At 41.0% G+C, this 17164-nt stretch overlaps 1 long non-coding RNA gene across 10 annotated transcripts in view; it reads right to left on the bottom strand.

Moving 5' to 3' along the window:
* The window catches only part of LOC103351062 (uncharacterized), a 232864-nt gene that overhangs the window by 167135 nt on the left and 48565 nt on the right, over nt 1–17164 (bottom strand). For all 10 annotated transcript variants that reach the window (XR_011381817.1, XR_011381819.1, XR_011381816.1 and 7 more), the window contains one exon: nt 15092–15169. This is a non-coding gene — a long non-coding RNA (uncharacterized lncRNA). The remainder of the gene's footprint in view (nt 1–15091; nt 15170–17164) is intronic.

Genomic DNA, 17164 nt, shown 5'->3' with positions numbered 1-17164 from the left:
GCCATAAGCAAAATGGAAGTTCTCTCCTCCCCTCAGAGAAAAGTGCACCTTCCTTTGATGGCCCTCTCTGTCCCCTGGGTCGATCCATTTTAAAAACATGAAATACCCAGCCTAACCAAGTACGGAGAAAATACAAGAGCCAACATCTTCTGACGCCTGAGCACGACCCAAGTGTGAACAGCCTATCTTTTGAGAGCTAAACACAGTTTGACTTGGACTCCAACTCCCATACATTAGAGCACATCCCCAGCTGTCTTCAGGGTTCCTGGATGGCAGGGGAGCTGAGTGCTCACTACTCTTCTCGGTTACCCCTGGGTTTGGAGCTTTTCTGTTTTCAGTACGTATTTAGTCTTATGTGAGTCTCACCATCTGCGGCTATTCTCTTTCTCTCAAACAACAAACACAATCCATTGTCTTGGACTTTCCCAAAACCAATCACATAAGGCATTTGTATTTGTATAGAAGTTTACTGTAGTTTTGGGGCAACAAAGGATGCTTACACTGTAGGAATGCAAATGACTTAAATTACATAGTAGACGGTACTATAAAATTACATAGTAGATATCCTGGTTCATCAAAGTCCTTCAGCCATCCTGTTTGGTCCTCTGCCCTTATAAACACTTCCCCACAGACTTCACCCATCTTAGCTCTATCTCTACATAGCATTCTTAGCCTTGAACTCCAGTCTGTCTCATCACCTCTATGGGATGGGGTCTGGCTCTAGCCATCTGGATTATCATTAATAAACTGGTCAGCTTCACTCAAATCCACTTTAGCACATTCAAGCATTGCCATTTTTTGTCACCAAATAATGCCTGTCCTTATTTCAAATAATAACTTATATCTGCCCCCACTTTCTTCATTTCCATAAGCCAGACCACTTTCACCACAATCTATGGTTTTACTTCCAGTCTCTCTTTGATGGAATCCCTTACACCACTCTCAGATTCAGCTCCTAAAAAGAGAACATTCATAATTCCACCTCACTCCAAACCTCAGACCAGAGCTTCTGAGGTTGTCTCACCTTCTTCACAACAGAGTCAAATCAACTTAGCTTTTCTCAAGAAAACAACCAAACACTCCTTAATACCAAACCATTATTTTCTTACCATTCCTCTTCTCAGGAAACACATACTGCTCTTCCATACCCTTTCTCATAATTTGTTCCATTGTATTGGTTTTCTAGGATTATCATAATAAAGAACCATTAATGGGATGGTTTCTATACTAGACATTTATTTCTGAATAATTCAGGAGGCCACAAGTCTGAGACTAAGGTATAGGCAGCACCAGTTTTTTATGAGGCCCGGCTCCTTGGCTTGTAGAAAGCTAACCTCAGCCTGTGTCCTCCCTCACATGGCCTTCCCTCTGCACATGTTTGTGACCTACTCTCCTTTTCTTACATTGGCCTTGTTTTTTCTTAGTTACCTCGTTAATGGCCCTGTCTCTAAACATGTTCACATTGTAAGGTACTGTAAGTTAGAACTTTAGCACATTAAACTTGGGTTTAATTCAGCCCATAGGGGGGCCAGTGCTGTGGTGCAGTGGGTTAACACCCTGGCCTGAAGTGCCAGCATCCCATATGGGCACCGATTCGAAACCCAGATGCTCTACTTCTGATCCAGCTCTCTGCTATGGCCTGGGAAAGCAGTACAAGATGGCCCAAGTCCTTGGGCCCCTGCACCCATGTGGGAGACCCAGAAGAAGCTCCTGGCTTGCAGCTCCGGCCATTGCAGCCAATTGGGGAGTGAACCATCAGATAGAAGCTCACTTGCTCTCTCTTTCTCTCTCTCTCTCTCTGCCTCTCCTCTCTCTGTGTAACTGACTTTCAAATAAATGAATAAATCTTTAAAAAATAAAAGAAAATCCTACATCTTGAGGACAAAGCTGCCACCTGCAAATGCTGGCATCCTGTATGGGTGTTGGTTTATGTTCTGGCTGCTCTACTTCCAATCCAGCTCCCCGCTAATGGCCTGGGAAAAGCAGCGGATGATGGCCCAAGTGCTTGGACCCCTGCAATCCACATGGGAGACCAAGAAGAAGCTCCTGCCTCTGTGGCTCCAGCCATTGAGGACACATGGGGAGTGTACCAGCAGATGGAAGCTCTCTCTCTCGTTCTCTCTGTAACTCTGACTTTCAAATAAATAAACCTTAAAAAAAAAAAAAAAACCCTACATCTAGTCCTAGTCCCCAGTCAATTCTGGCTTCACTTTCTCTCCTCCTGTGAGCCTTAGCCCATTGGACTGGGGCACTCATACTTTCACCCTCCTGGCCACAGTTCTCTGTCTGGAAGGTTTAAGCTCCTCCAGGCTGTCTAGGTTCTTGCAAAGCAGCTACAGTGTATGGTTTTCAGTTTCCTCAGACTTCCAGTTTTGGTCTGTTGTGTAAGAAGCTTGAAGTCACCACTGCATTCTACCAAAAATTAAATAGCTACAGAAACTGGAAAAAGATTGAGTTTCTTCAATTTTATTTGTCTTCTTAAAAAAGATTACTATAATAGTGCTTTAATAGATAATTGATTAGTTCTTAGGTGGGACAGAGTCACTACCCTGTCACCAACTAAGGAGTAAAGGTTCAAGCCTTTGAGAATAAGAGTTTTAAATCTGTACAAGCATATAGAAGATTCCACCACTATTTCACACAAAATTTTCAATTGTCTACTCTTACTTTTTCTCTGCCCACTTAAATAACTCCTTCAAAAATTTTTTTCCAGGATTTTTGTGATCAAATACTATAAAATACAGTTTTTCAAACTCTGTCTTGTATACTTGTCTCTGATAGTTTTCAAGTTCCATGTTTTTCTAAAAAAATCTATACTTGAAAAACTTAATATTTACCTAATGAATATAAGGAAACTAATATTTATAGTATACTTATATAGAGAGTACATCCAAATTGGTGAGCTGAATTATCTGATTTAATCCTAAGCAATCCTATGAATGCATACTATCATCATTCCCATTTTATAGTTGAGGGAACTAAGTCATAGTTAAATAATAACTTAAAGAATCTGCCAAAAATATCATGGTGGAGTAAGATACAAAGAATCTGATAGATACCAGTGCTCAAACGTGGTTCCACCCACAAACAAGGAGACCTCTTTCCAAGAAAGAGCTGTCTCCCTCTCATTCAGTTTAAAACTCTAATTTTTCAGCTCATAATGGCACATTATTTTTCTAATGCAAACCATATGTCCTTTTGATAAGGACATTCAATCACAGAAAAATACTGATGATAATATTTGTTGTCTCTAATATTTCATCTTGTGTTCCAATAAGTTGAGCAGTATGTATGAAAAAGTAAGCACTATATTCACATATTCTTGGGCCTTGTGGCTTCCTTTGCAATGAGTTCTTGATTTGATGATAAACCAGACAGTGGGCCAGTGTGTGATTATGCTGCCCTCATGTGACAGACCCTGGGAACTGCAAAAAGGGTGGGCTCAGTGGGAATTGGAGGCTGGGAGAGTAGTCACACTCCAGCTGTTCACAGACCGTTTTCGAAGAAAGCTTTATCTGTGTTGTCAGAACACCACTGCAGATTTCACATATCCTTAACTGACTTTACAAAGGAAACTATTCAACTAGTACAGGTATTTACAGTATCGTGCATTGACAGATATTGCATGCATTTTCAATTTAGCAAAGGTAATATCAGAAATACTCTATTTCCTATGAACTCAGTATGCCAACAGAGAAACCTGGTAAGTAATAATATCTAAAACTAACTTGAAAACTTGAAATTTCTCCAGGGCATATATAATATATCTATTTGGTCATATAACTTGATAAGTCCTCTCATTTTTTTAAAGATTATTTATTTGAAAGGTAGAGTTACAGAGAGGCAGAGGCAAAAAGATAGGAGAGAGAGAGATCCTCCATCTGCTGGTTCACTCCCCAAATGGCCTCAACAGCCAGAGCTGGGCCAGCCTGAAGCCAGGAGCTTCTTCTGGGTCTTCCACATGGCGGGGGGGGGGGCAAGGACTTGGACCATCTTCTCAAGTTCTCCCAGGCACCTCAGCAGGGAGCTGGATTGGAAGTGGAGCAGCCTGGACTTGAACAGGCACTCATATGGGATGTTGGCACTGCAGGTGGCGGCTTTACCTGCTGTGCCACAGTGCAGGTCCCAAGTCCTCCCACTTAAAATATTTTTAATATTAATCCTGGGATCAGAATTTGTGACAGTAAATTACAGACCTCTATTCAGAATTATGAGCTTGGAAATAGCCTGTGTTCATTAGACATACTGTGCCACACAATAAAAATCAAGGCCAGTTTCCATTCTTGATAAACAACTTGCTGGCTTGCAAAGGAAATGGGAATGGTGGAAATTTCCCCCTTAGCCACACATTTTCATGATGGTCTGTGGTGGAATGAGAAGGCCATGCCAAGGTGACCACTGGCAAGCAAGCGTCAGTTACTCAGGAATGGCTTTGAAACCCACCTGGCAAAGGAGCCTGCCTGGCAACAGGCTGTGATTGGATGGCTTTGGAAACTGCCTGAAAACAGGCTGTGATTGGTTGGGGCATAGACCGCCCCTTGACCAGATTGGCTGGTCTTGGCTATATAAGATGTTGTGCCAACTGAAATAAATGAGTCTGCGGGCTGCTCCCCTCAAGCCTGCTTTCACCCGACTCCCGGGGGTCTGTGTGGTGACTCCGCACCTCTTGCCCCCACCACACTCCTCCTCTCAGAAACAAATCCACTGCAACATTGCAGAGAAATCAAGGGCAACAATGGTCTCATTGGCTACAGTGTTAAAGTTTAGAAACTGAACATCTAAACTCCATCCTAAATGATGTAGGCAGCTGCCTAGAATACAAAAATACTTCAAAAAGTTCATGGGAAATGGAATGAAAAGATGTTTATTTTGGTGCCAAAATGGAAATCTGTGTGTAATCTTTTCATATTACACATTTTGGAGACTCTTCATATGTGATCTTAGGCCACCAAGAACTCTTTGAGTGCCTTTAAATTATCTTCCAAGGTGGCCTGACAGAGTCTAGAATTCTTGCCACGAATACATTTTTTCTTCCTTACAAAATGTCATCTCTGGTAGTTTTATTTGAAATGTCAAAAGATAAAATTATCTAGAAAGTTAAGATACGATAAATCATAAATTCTTTGGTGTAGATTATCAGAATACTTGATGTCAAAAGGAAAGCAGTAAGACCTGGAGGGCAGAGATAAGTCACAGGCATTACTTTATGGATTTGGGGATGGGATGATGTACTGCCCAGAAGACAGCCAGGGGATGACTATGGAAGTGAGTGTCAGCGAAAATCAGCTCCACCGAAGCCAAATGTGGAAAGAGAAAGCAGGAAGAAGCTGCAGATAAAGCTAAACTACTTGAGAACATCATATAAGACCTCACCCATTTACCAAAACTAAAACATAGAAATTACTCACTTAGGGAGGGAAGATTTTCATAAGAATTTTCAAATTAAATAAACAGCAGAATAATCAAATTTGTTTTGTTTTGTTTTTGACAGGCAGAGTGGATAGAGAGAGAGAGAGACAGAGAGAAAGGTCTTCCTTTTGCCATTGGTTCACCCTCCAATGGCCACCACGGCTGGCGCGCTGAGGCCGGCGCACCGCGCTGATCCGATGGCAGGAGCCAGGTGCTTCTCCTGGTCTCCCATGGGGTGCAGGGCCCAAGCACTTGAGCCATCCTCCACTTCACTCCCTGGCCACATCAGAGAGCTGGCCTGGAAGAGGGGCAACCAGGACAGAATCCGGCACCCGACTGGGACTAGAACCCGGTGTGCTGGTGCCGCAAGGCGGAGGATTAGCCTATTGAGCCACGGCACCGGCCAATCAAATTTGTTTTAAAAGGCTCATAAAACTGATGACTTTATCACAAAAAAATTCATATTTTTAAATTTTCTATTTTACCATTTTTTTTTATTTGACAGGTAGAGTAATAGACCAAGAAAGAGACAGAGAGAAAGGTATTCCTTCCGTTGGTTCACCCCCCAAATGGCCACTATGGCTGGCACACTGCGCCGATCCGAAGCCAGGAGCCAGGTGCTTCTCCTGGTCTCCCATGCGGGTGCAGGGCCCAAGCACTTGGGCCATCCTCCACTGCACTCCCGGGCCACAGCAGAGAGCTGGCCTGAAAGAGGGGAACCAGGACTAGAACCCACAGCCCATATGGGATGCTGGTGCTGCAGGCGGAGGATTAACCAAGTGAGCCACAGCACAGGCCCCAGTTTTTATTTTTAAAACATGTGTACAGGGTTGGCGCCATGGCTCAATAGGCTAATCCTCCACCTGCGGGGCTGGCACACCAGGTTCTAGTCCCAGTCGGGGCACCGGATTCTTTCCCAGTTGCTCCTCTTCCAGTCCAGCTCTCTGCTGTGGCCCGGGAGTGCAGTGGTGGATGGCTGAAGTGCTTGGGCCCTGCACCTGCATGAGAGACCAGGAGAAGTGCCTGGCTCCTGGCTTCAGATCAGCGTGGTGCACCAGCTGCAGCGCGCCAGCTGCAGTGGCCATTGGGGGATGAACCAACAGAAAAAAGGAAGACCTTTCTCTCTGTCTCTCTCTCACTGTCCACTCTGTCTGTCAAAAAAAATAATAAAATAAAATAAAACATGTATACAGAAATATTTATAGATAAAGTGTCATGATGTTACTTATACCTTTTAAAATGGTACAGATATTTATATACACACAGAGATATGTATAGGGAGAATGAAAGAAAAAATGATCATTGCTGAAGGATGCAGTAGTCTGAAATTTGATTTTGAAAGATTAAAAATTAAACTTTTCAAAAACTCCATGGAAGCATAATATTAAAAACCATGTATGCATTCTAAATTTTTTGTACCAATATAAACCCATAATAGCTTGTTATAACATGCCTGAATAGGATCTAGCATAGAGTACTGAGAAGGATAAGATATTAATTTGAAAACATCCCCTATCCCAGCATCATGAATTCTGTTAAAATTGAAACAAGAAATCTGTTGTTAAGCTTGAGTAGAAGAATGGTGGAATCACTGATGCTTTGTAAGAAGTTATGGTGACAATGACCCAAATAAAATCAGTAACTTACAACTGGAAAACTCATTTTAAGAAGGGATGAGATAGCCGGCGCCGTGGCTCAATAGGCTAATCCTCCACCTTGCGGCGCCGGCACACCGGGTTCTAGTCCCGGTTGGGGCGCCGGATTCTGTCCCGGTTGCCCCTCTTCCAGGCCAGCTCTCTGCTATGGCCAGGGAGTGCAGTGGAGGATGGCCCAGGTGCTTGGGCCCTGCACCCCATGGGAGACCAGGAAAAGCACCTGGCTCCTGGCTCCTGCCAGGATCAGCGCGGTGTGCCGGCTGCAGCGGCGGCCATTGGAGGGTGAACCAGCGGCAAAAGGAAGACCTTTCTCTCTCTGTCTCTCTCTCTCACTGTCCACTCTGCCTGTAAAAAAAAAAAAAAAAAAAAAAAAAGAAGGGATGAGACTATTTTGAAGATGAAGTTCACAGTGGCTACACATCTACTTAAATTTTAGAGAAAAAAATTAGTCTGTTCTGTGCCCTAATTAAAGAGGATTGAAGATTAACAACAGAAACAAAAGCCAATACCATAAATATCTCAATTGCTTAACTTTACATAATTCTGACTGAAAATTAGGGGGATGCAAACTTTCTGCTCATTGAGTACCAAAATTATTGCACACAGAACAGCTGCAGGCAAAAGCAGAACTTTCAATGGGAACTTTAAACAAGTGGGACAAAGATTTGAAAGCTTTCTTTGAAGCATTATTAAGGGGGTGATACATGGTTTTAGTAGTATACTCCTGAAGACAAAGCACAATTGAAGCAATTGTTACCAAGTAGTAGAAATGATCCAGTCAGAGAAGAAGATCAGTCAACAGCAAATGTCATGGCAACGGTTTTTATCCAAAGAAAATCTTTTATTTAATTAGTACAAATGTCATTAAGTACAACTTTAGAAATACAATGATTCTTCCCACCATACCCACTCTCTCATCCCTACTCCCACCCCTCCTCTTCCTCCCTCTCTCATTCCCAGTACCATTCTCCACTAAGATTCGTTTTCAATTAACTTTATACACAGAAGACCAACTCTATACTAAGTAAAGATTTCAACAATTTTCCTACACACACACAAAATTTAAAATACTGTTTGAGAAGAAGCCTTACAGTTAATTCTTACAGTACAACTCACTAAGGACTAGGTCCTGCATGGGGAGGAAGTACACAGTGACTCCTATTGTTGATTTAACAATTAACACTCTTATGTATGATGTCAGTGATCACCCGAGGCTCTTGACATGAGCTTCCAAGGCTATGGAAGCCTTTTGAGTCCATAGTCTCTTTCAGTATTTAGAAAAGGCCATAAGCAAAGTGTAAGTTCTCTCCTCCCTTCAGATGAAAGTGCAACCTTCTTTGATGGCCCCTTCTTTCCACCATGGTCTCACTCACAGAGATCCTTCATGTAGGTCACTTTTTTTGCCACAGTGTCTTGGCTTCCCATGCCTGAAGTGCTTGCATGGGCTTTTCAGCCAGACTAGAATGCCTTAAGGACTGATTCTGAGGTCAGAGTGCTATTTAGAGTGATTATCATTCTTTGAGTCTACTATGTGGACTGCTTCCCATGTTGGAACACTCTCCTTTTTTTAATTCTATTTATTCTTATTGCCAGACACTTGATCTTATTTATATGATACCTTTAACACTTAATCCTATCTATATGTTCATTTAACACTTAATATGATCACTTTAACACTTAAGATGACATTATTACCACCCAGCTTAATAGGATTTTTAAATTTTCAAAAAATGGTATTAAAATGCTAATTTCCGGTTAGTGTTGAACAGATTGTTCTATCCATTGGCTGAGATGAGGAAAACCCGATACTAGCTTTGTAAAGAGCTTACTCATTTTGTATCTTGAAATATTTAGAATGATAAATAAATGGAATGAGGAAGGAAGGAAGGAAGGGAGGGAGGGAGGGAGGGAGGCAGGGAGGCAGGGAGGGAGGGAGGAGTAGGAATAGCCAGATGAGGAAAAGAGGCTGTCAGGACTCCTAAAAAAATTTTTTTTAAGATTTATTTATTTATTTATTTGAAAGTCAGAGTTACAGAGAGAGAAGGAGAGCAAAGAGAGATATTCTCTCTGCTTTTTCACTCCCCAGATGGTTTCAGCAGATCAGGTTGGGCCAGGCTGAAGCTAAAGAGCCAGGAGCTTCTCCAGGTCTCCCATGTGGGTAGCAGGGGCCCAAGAACTTGGGCCATCTTCCACTGCTTTTCCAGGCTATTAGTGGGGAGCTGGATTGGAAGCAGAGCAACCCAAGACTCAAATAAGCACTCATATGGGATGCCAGCATTTCAGGCGGTGGCTTTACCTGCTACACCACATCACCAGCCCAGGACTCCTAAAATTTAATTGCAGTTCTCCAAAACTGTAAAAGTGACCAGTTGAAAGTTAACCAAGTGGGGCCGGCGCCGTGGCTCACTAGGCTAATCCTCCGCCTTGCGGCGCCGGCACACCGGGTTCTAGTCCCGGTTGGGGCGCCGGATTCTGTCCCGGTTGCCCCTCTTCCAGTCCAGCTCTCTGCTGTGGCCAGGGAGTGCAGTGGAGGATGGCCCAAGTGCTTGGGTCTGCACCCCATGGGAGACCAGGAGAAGCACCTGGCTCGCGCCGGCCGCAGCGGCCATTGGAGGGTGAACCAACGGCAAAAAGGAAGACCTTTCTCTCTGTCTCTCTCTCTCACTGTCCACTCTGCCTGTCAAAAAATTTAAAAAAAGGAAAAAAAATAAAAAAGAAAAAAGAAAGTTAACCAAGTGATAATATAAATAGATTTTTTGTCTCTCTCTCTGAGGAAGCGCTTGTCAGCTGGTCCTTTTCTGGCATTCTCCTTTACAGGTTAATTCTTATTTCAGCATCATAGCTCTTCCTTACAAAGGACTAGATTCATCTCTTTGTGAACCACTCAGTTAGTCCAGTGATTGTGTTAACTATTAAACCTAGAAAGCAAACACTGTGAGATCCCATTCCAGATACTTTCTGCTTGAATTCTTCTTTTTTTGTAACCAGAAAGGACCCCAAGGAACACCAGGAATACAAACTCAGGGGAGAAATGATGCAGATTCCTGGAATGGTGCTAGCATCTGAACCCAGTCAAAGAGAACAGCCACAGCTGGTAGAACTGCTCCTTCCAACAGAGGCCAGTGCAGAACGTTTAGTCTCTGCTCTCCTTTGCATACAAAGGATCACAACCATAGTTTCTTTCTCTCAGGATGATATTCAAAACATCTTTATGAAAGGCAGGTATCACACTGGCCAATTGTGACAGACTCTGGATAGAAATAGCAGTGTTAGGCTGCCACATTGTTTCTTTGCCTCTTGCTCCATCTCAGTTCCACTTTCCCTTTTAATAAAATTTAGAACTTAAAATCATGCCTATGTTTTTAAAATAAAACCAAAATGTGTATTGTTTATAGTAAGTTACATCCAAAGAACTACTCATAATTAAATGTAAGCTTCACATGGTCACACAGCTAGACAAAATATTTTTTAAAAGAAAATCTGTAACACTGACATTATCAACACTATGAGCCACCACAGATCTCTTCCTAAGGTGCTGATCACTTTTGAATAGTACATTTATCATACTGAAAGATATTCAGAATTTTTAAAGACAAAAATATATATAGTCTGTATATTTGAGACTATTTAAGGCAAATACTAAGTATCAAATGTAGAAGTATTGCTAGAAAAAATAGAGATGTAAATGTACTAGGAATGAAAACCCATTTGGAGTCAAATTAATATATAAGTCTTTCTTGGTCTCAGCACTCTGAGTTCTAGGATCTTGAGCAACTTGCTTAACCTCTCTTAGGCTATCCCCTCATCTATTAATTGGCACTAATAACTCTCCTTCCAGTCAGTTTACTGTGAATATCAAAATGAAATTGTTGGGTAGGAAGTTAGACATCAGCCAATGTGTGTAAGAGAGGCCTAAGGAAAACAAGGCACTGCGGAAGGGAAAGCAACGCAGCAGCCCGCAGCAGCCTCAGAAGCACATCTTGGAAGTAGCCCACTATTTTATGCTACAAGTCCTGCCCATATTCTGGTAACTTTATAGGTGGTCCCAGCCTTCCACCAACGAAGGCATCCTAGGGGAATCCTCCTTTCCTGGAGCCAAGTGGGCTACCCAGTCTGTGGACACTGGGCAATAAACCTTGGGATAAATTTTACTTATTTCACACCCAGCAAACCCTTTGTCCAGGAGAAAGAGAGGTGAGGAGGAGAAACGGTGGGAAGAAGTAGATCCCTTTCCTTTATAAGTGCATGTCTGAATACAGACTGCGCACTCAACTCAGCTCTTTCCTTATCCTCCCACCTGGTGTCAGGAGTATTCTTTCCTTAAACTATGTATCCTTGCTTACTCCATTCTGAATGGCTAGGCACTCTCAGATTCTGTCTGGGGAGGTGCCCACCCATTCTGATGGATGCCCTCTCCCATTAAACCTTGTTAACTTGCTACCTTGCTGACCACTTCTGTCTCACATCTGAATTCTTTCTTGCATGAAGGTAAGAACCTATTCGGCTCATCTCTGCTAACAAAATCAGGACAGTGAAAATATTTTGTAAACTGTTAAAAGTGATTCAGATGTGCTTAAGCATTAAATTATATTATTAATAAGCCAGATCTTAAAACAGTTTCACATTTCTTTCAAGAAAAGTTACTTTCTTCATGAACTATTCCTTACAACGTCACAAATGTGACACGTACGTAAGAGCTTGAAAAATGCACTAGGCACTAACCCTGGATTAAGAAGGCTGGTAGGCAATCTCTTATCACCATGACTACACCTCTGCACTCCACTCTTGAAAATGAATGCTATTTATAGATAAAGCCGCCCAGTTAATTCTCACAAGAGGATTACAAGACTGCCAATCTGAACCAACGGCAAACAGAAGACCTTTCTCTCTGTCTCTCTCTCTCTCTCACTGTCCACTCTGCCTGTCAAAAATTTAAAAAAAAAGACTGCCAATCAAACAAAAGCTGGAGCTGATGTGGGCTGATAAAAACAGGTTCTAGCAAAGTGCCTGTAGAAGTGAGTTCCAAGATAGTCTCTTCAACAAACAGTGCTGGGAAAAATGGATGTCTGCATACAGAAATATGAGACAAGACCCTTATCTTACACTTTATACAAAAATCCACCCAAAATGGACCAAGGATCTAAATATACAACCTAATACCATCAAATTACTGGAGGAGAACATTGGGTAAACTCTGCAAGACATTGGCATAGGAAAAGGCCCCAGAAACACAGGCAATCAAAGCAAAAATAGACAAATGGGATTACATCGAGCTAAGAAGTTTCTGCACTGCAAAGAAAACACTCAGCAAAGTGAAGAGGCAACTGACAGAAAGGAAGGAAATATTTGCAAAATATGCAACTGATAAAGGATTAGTACCCAGAATCTATGAAGAGCTCAAGAAACTCAACAACAACACAATCTAGTTAAGAAATGGGCAAAGAACTTGAACAGGCATTTTACAAAAGATAAAATTCAAATGGCCAACAGATACGTGAAAAAATGCTCAAGATCACTAGCCATCAGAGAAATACAAATAAAAACCACAAGGAGGGGCCAGTGCTGTGGGGTAGTGGGTTAAGTCTCCACCTGCAGCTCTGGTGGAACTGGCATGCCAGTTCCAGTTCCACTCCTGGCTGCTCCTCTTCCAATCCAGCTCTCTGTTATGGCCTGGGAAAGCAGTAGAAGAGGTCCCAAGTGCTTGCACCCCTGCACCTGTGTAGGAAACCTGGAAGAAGCTTCTGGCTACTGGCTTCAGACTGGCCCATCTCCAGCCATTGCAGCCATTTGGGGAGTGAACCAGCAGATGGAAAACCTCTCTCTGTGTCTCTTCCTCTGTAACTATGCTTCTCAAGTAAATAAATAAATCTCTAAAAAACAAAACAGAACAAAAAAACCACAATGAGGTTTCATTTTACCCCAGTTAGAATGGCTATCACACAGAAATCAAAAAAACAATAAATGCTGGTGAGGATGTGGAGGAAAAGGTAGTCTAATTCACTGTTGGTGGGAATATAAACAAGTACATTTATTATGGAAAGCAGTATGCAGCTTGTTCAGAAATCTGAAAATAGATATACCCAATTGAAATGAAATCAGCTTATGAAAGAGTTATCTGTACCCTCATATTTACTACAGCTTAATTCACAACTGGTAAATATGGAATCAACCCAGAGGTCCATCAACAGATGACTAGATAAATAAAATGTTGTATATATACACTATGAAATAGCACTCAGCTGTAAAAAAGACTGAAATGCTGTTTTTCATAACAAAATGGATGCAGCTGGAAACCATTATACTTAGTGAAATAATCCAGTCCCAAAAAGACAAATATCATATGTTTTTTTCTGATCTGTGTTAACTAATAGAATACAAAAAAGGTAATGTGTATGAGCAAAACTGACATTTTGAGATCTGATTATTGTTTACAGCCCTTGTCCCTACTGTTGAAGAACAGTGTTTTTTTTTTTTCTTCTAACTACTGTTGAATTCTTTACTTAGTGGTGGGTTAAGCTTATGATTATAAAATAAACTGAAAGTATGTCACTGTAAAAATTAAAAGAAAGAATAAGAAATAAAGGGAGGTTGGGAGCATGGGTAAGAGGGGTGGGAAGTATCGCTATTCTCCCAAATCTGTATATATGAAATTTGTTCACCTTATATAAATAAGAAATTATTTAAAAATAGAAGTGAGTTCCAGAATCACTGACCCTCCCATACTCTTTGTTTATATCTCACCCCAAAAGTGAGGGGAGGATCCCCCAGGTTAGAACAAAAAATAAGAGGCTGGTATTAAACAGATGGAGTCTACCTGAAATCCTTTGCAGGTTATACAGAGAGCATGTGTGTTTCTCTAAACCTAGATTTTGGAAATTGTACTAAGAATTCAAAAGGCCACCCAGTGTTTTCAGAGATCTCAAATTATCTTTCTCAATTGTAACATCAAATACTAGGTTCTTCACTTAAGTTCCAGACCCAATTTCCATCTGTATTCACAGCATCCTTATCAGAACTACTCAAAGGTGCTTCATACTCAGTAAAACCAGAAACATCGCTGCCCCAAACTTCCCTCAAGAGTGTTTGTCTCAGTGAATAGTATCAGTATCATTCTAGCCACCTGATTAGACTTTCTATGTTCTTTCTATGACTCTTCCCTCATCTCCACTCCTACCACATTCATGAATTCATTGCCTTTGGCTTATAGCTCTGAAGTGTCTTTTGTATTAATTCCTTCCTCTATTCCATTCCTTTTTCCTCTGCCCTTGTCCAAGGACTCATCATATTTCAAATAAACTAAACTCTCACCTGTTCAAATGTACTTTCCATACTCCTCATTCAGGAGTTTTCTAAACCTTAAGATAGTATCCTTAAAACTCCTTAGCAAGGCATTGAACAAACTAGGCTACACTGGTCTTTCAGTCTTATTTACAAACTGACGTCTCCACAAATCCTATTCCCCAGACACACACCACACCATAGTAGTCACCATTCTCTGAGTACTGGACTTTGTAGTTAGGCTTTTATTTATACCATTCTCCACAAATAGGAAGCCTATAAATAGTAGCATGGTATTTATTTTTCAAGACACAGCTTGAATATCACTTTTTCCAAGATTTTTTATTTGAGCTGCATCCCAAACTTAGGATTTACCACTACTTCTTATACTTTCACAAAGTCCTGGTTTCATTTCTGAAAGCATACTTCTTCTACACACACATATTCTTTACTCAGTAAATATTAAGTCCAAATACAGTAAGCATGTCACTTTTAGCTTTGTATCCCCCATGGTCCCTGTCAGTGTGTGTATGTTTGTGTATTATTTTATTCATCAGTGACATGTTTCTTGCATGTTTACCTACAATAATGACCACTATTTAATAAGTGCTTCTTATGAACTGGACTCTAACATTTCACACTATGTTAACTAAGTCATTTAATCTCCAAAATAAATCTTTGAAGTTGGGCAGCATTAGCTCCATTTTATAAGTGAAGTAATAAACACCTTAAGAAGTGAAATAGCTTACCCAAGGCAAGGTCTTTCATAATTCACATCTTTTGCCTCAACCAACTCACAGCCATCCACATAGGTCTCTGGATACTCACTGCAAGACAAATGTGATTACTGACTTAAAAAATAAAACACTCATAGAGAAGCTTTGCTCCAGAACATTGGTGCCTAAAAGTTAATATGGTTAGAATGCACAAGTGTTAACTCTCTGCTAGAAGATTTCCTGCTTCACAAGATTATTTTGAAGATGAAATGAAATGAAGTATGTAATATGACCAGCACAGTACTTTAAATACAGTAAAAACTCAAACAAGTCTGTAATATTTTAAGAGTTGTGAATAGTGGCCGGCGCCACGGCTCACTTGGCTAATCCTCCACCTGCGGCACCAGCACCCCAGGTTCTAGAGCCTTCGGATCGGAGTGAACCAATGGAAGGAAGACCTTTCTCTCTGTCTCTCTCTCATTGTCTATAACTCTCTCTGTCTCTCTATCTCTCTCACTGTCTAATTCTGCCTGGCCAAAAAAAAATGTGAATAGTACAGAAAGACTAATCCCCTAAATCACAAAATTCTAGAGCAGGAGATAAGATGTAAATTTGGTCATCTGTCAGACAAGAGAAAGTATTGTTTTAAACTTACATTTAAGAGATTTATAAGATTTTTAAGAGATTTATAAGATGTTCCCCAGTATATTTGTTATAGACAGAAAATACACATGGATTTACAATTATTTGGAAACTATTATAAGTGGTGGCCTTATAGGCGACAAGACCAAGACACTGACTTAGCTTTTGAGGCTGATGACAAGACAAAACATCATTTACCACAACACATTCCACCCCTCTTTGCTGGAAAAAGAGTGCTGGAGTCTGTGGTACCTGGACCACAGAGTAGATCCAGCAACAATAACCATAATAACCACTATTCACTGAGCCGTTATGCACCAGACACTGGGCAATGCAGTTCACATGAATGAACATATTCACTTCTCACCAGACACCTATAAGCAAGGATGGTGCTGTCATTATGACCACTGTTGTTGTTAAAAAGGAAACCAGAGTGTGAATATGTAATATAGTTTGCCTAAAATTGCCCTACTGTAAGTGGCATGGCCAGGATTTAAGTTTGCATCTGTCTGACTCTGAAGCTTGACCTTCTACCCACTTAAGCCAATTTCACTCCACTTGTAGTTGAGTTGTCACTTCAGATTTTTCTTTTACAAAGGGAAAATGTTTTAGTGTGATTCATGATACCACAAATACTAGCTTCTTTAAAAAAAAACTCATTCAAGCAAAACACTCATTGTCTAGGCAATTCCACTTCTTTAACAAAAACAGCAGACATTACAAATTATAATTTATGTAGTCTACATTTCAACACCATGAAGCCAGAAGGCATAGTGTACATTTATATTTCCACAGTCTTTTCCTAGACTGGTCTGAAACCAGCATGACATCACTGGGGGCATTCTAACCTCCTACTGTATGACTCTGCTGATGTGTTCTTACATTGTTATCTTGCTTTTTGAAAAGGTCATTAGGGTAGTACATCAAGTAAGATATTTTTAAAACTTCAGCTCTCCCCAAGTCAACCATATTGCCCAGTCTTTATATCTACATATTGCATTGCTGTTTCCTAGGTGATTCTCTTTTTCTAGTTTGATACCATTGTCTCCTCTTCTAAAAAAGTTCCCTGCGAAGAATGGTTCACTTGAAAATTCCAACCCCTGTAGGAGAATTTGTGTTTTGAATGGTTATGGCAGACCCAAACACTGAAACAAAAGCCTGTCCAAGGCAGACAAGCATTGGGGCTTGACCCTAACTGGTTCTGAAGTCCCTCCTCTCCTCCACATAGAGAAGCACAAATACGAACACGGAATTCAGAGGGTTTCCTCTAACATGATGGTGGTTTGGGGGCCCCAGAATCTGATGACACTGATTATAGACTCTTTCTGCCAAATTTAGCATTCTGAAGCTGTGACAAAGCTTTTTTTATTTAACCTACCTTGCAATTATTGATAGTTTGAAGTTATTTTCACTGTTCTGTCACACATTTCACATTTAACATTTCACATAGTTTCTCAGTGATTA

The sequence above is a fragment of the Oryctolagus cuniculus genome, chromosome 13 (genome assembly GCF_964237555.1).
Source record: "Oryctolagus cuniculus chromosome 13, mOryCun1.1, whole genome shotgun sequence".
NCBI classification, from domain to species: domain Eukaryota; kingdom Metazoa; phylum Chordata; class Mammalia; order Lagomorpha; family Leporidae; genus Oryctolagus; species Oryctolagus cuniculus.
This window is presented reverse-complemented; position numbering and strand designations above follow the sequence as displayed.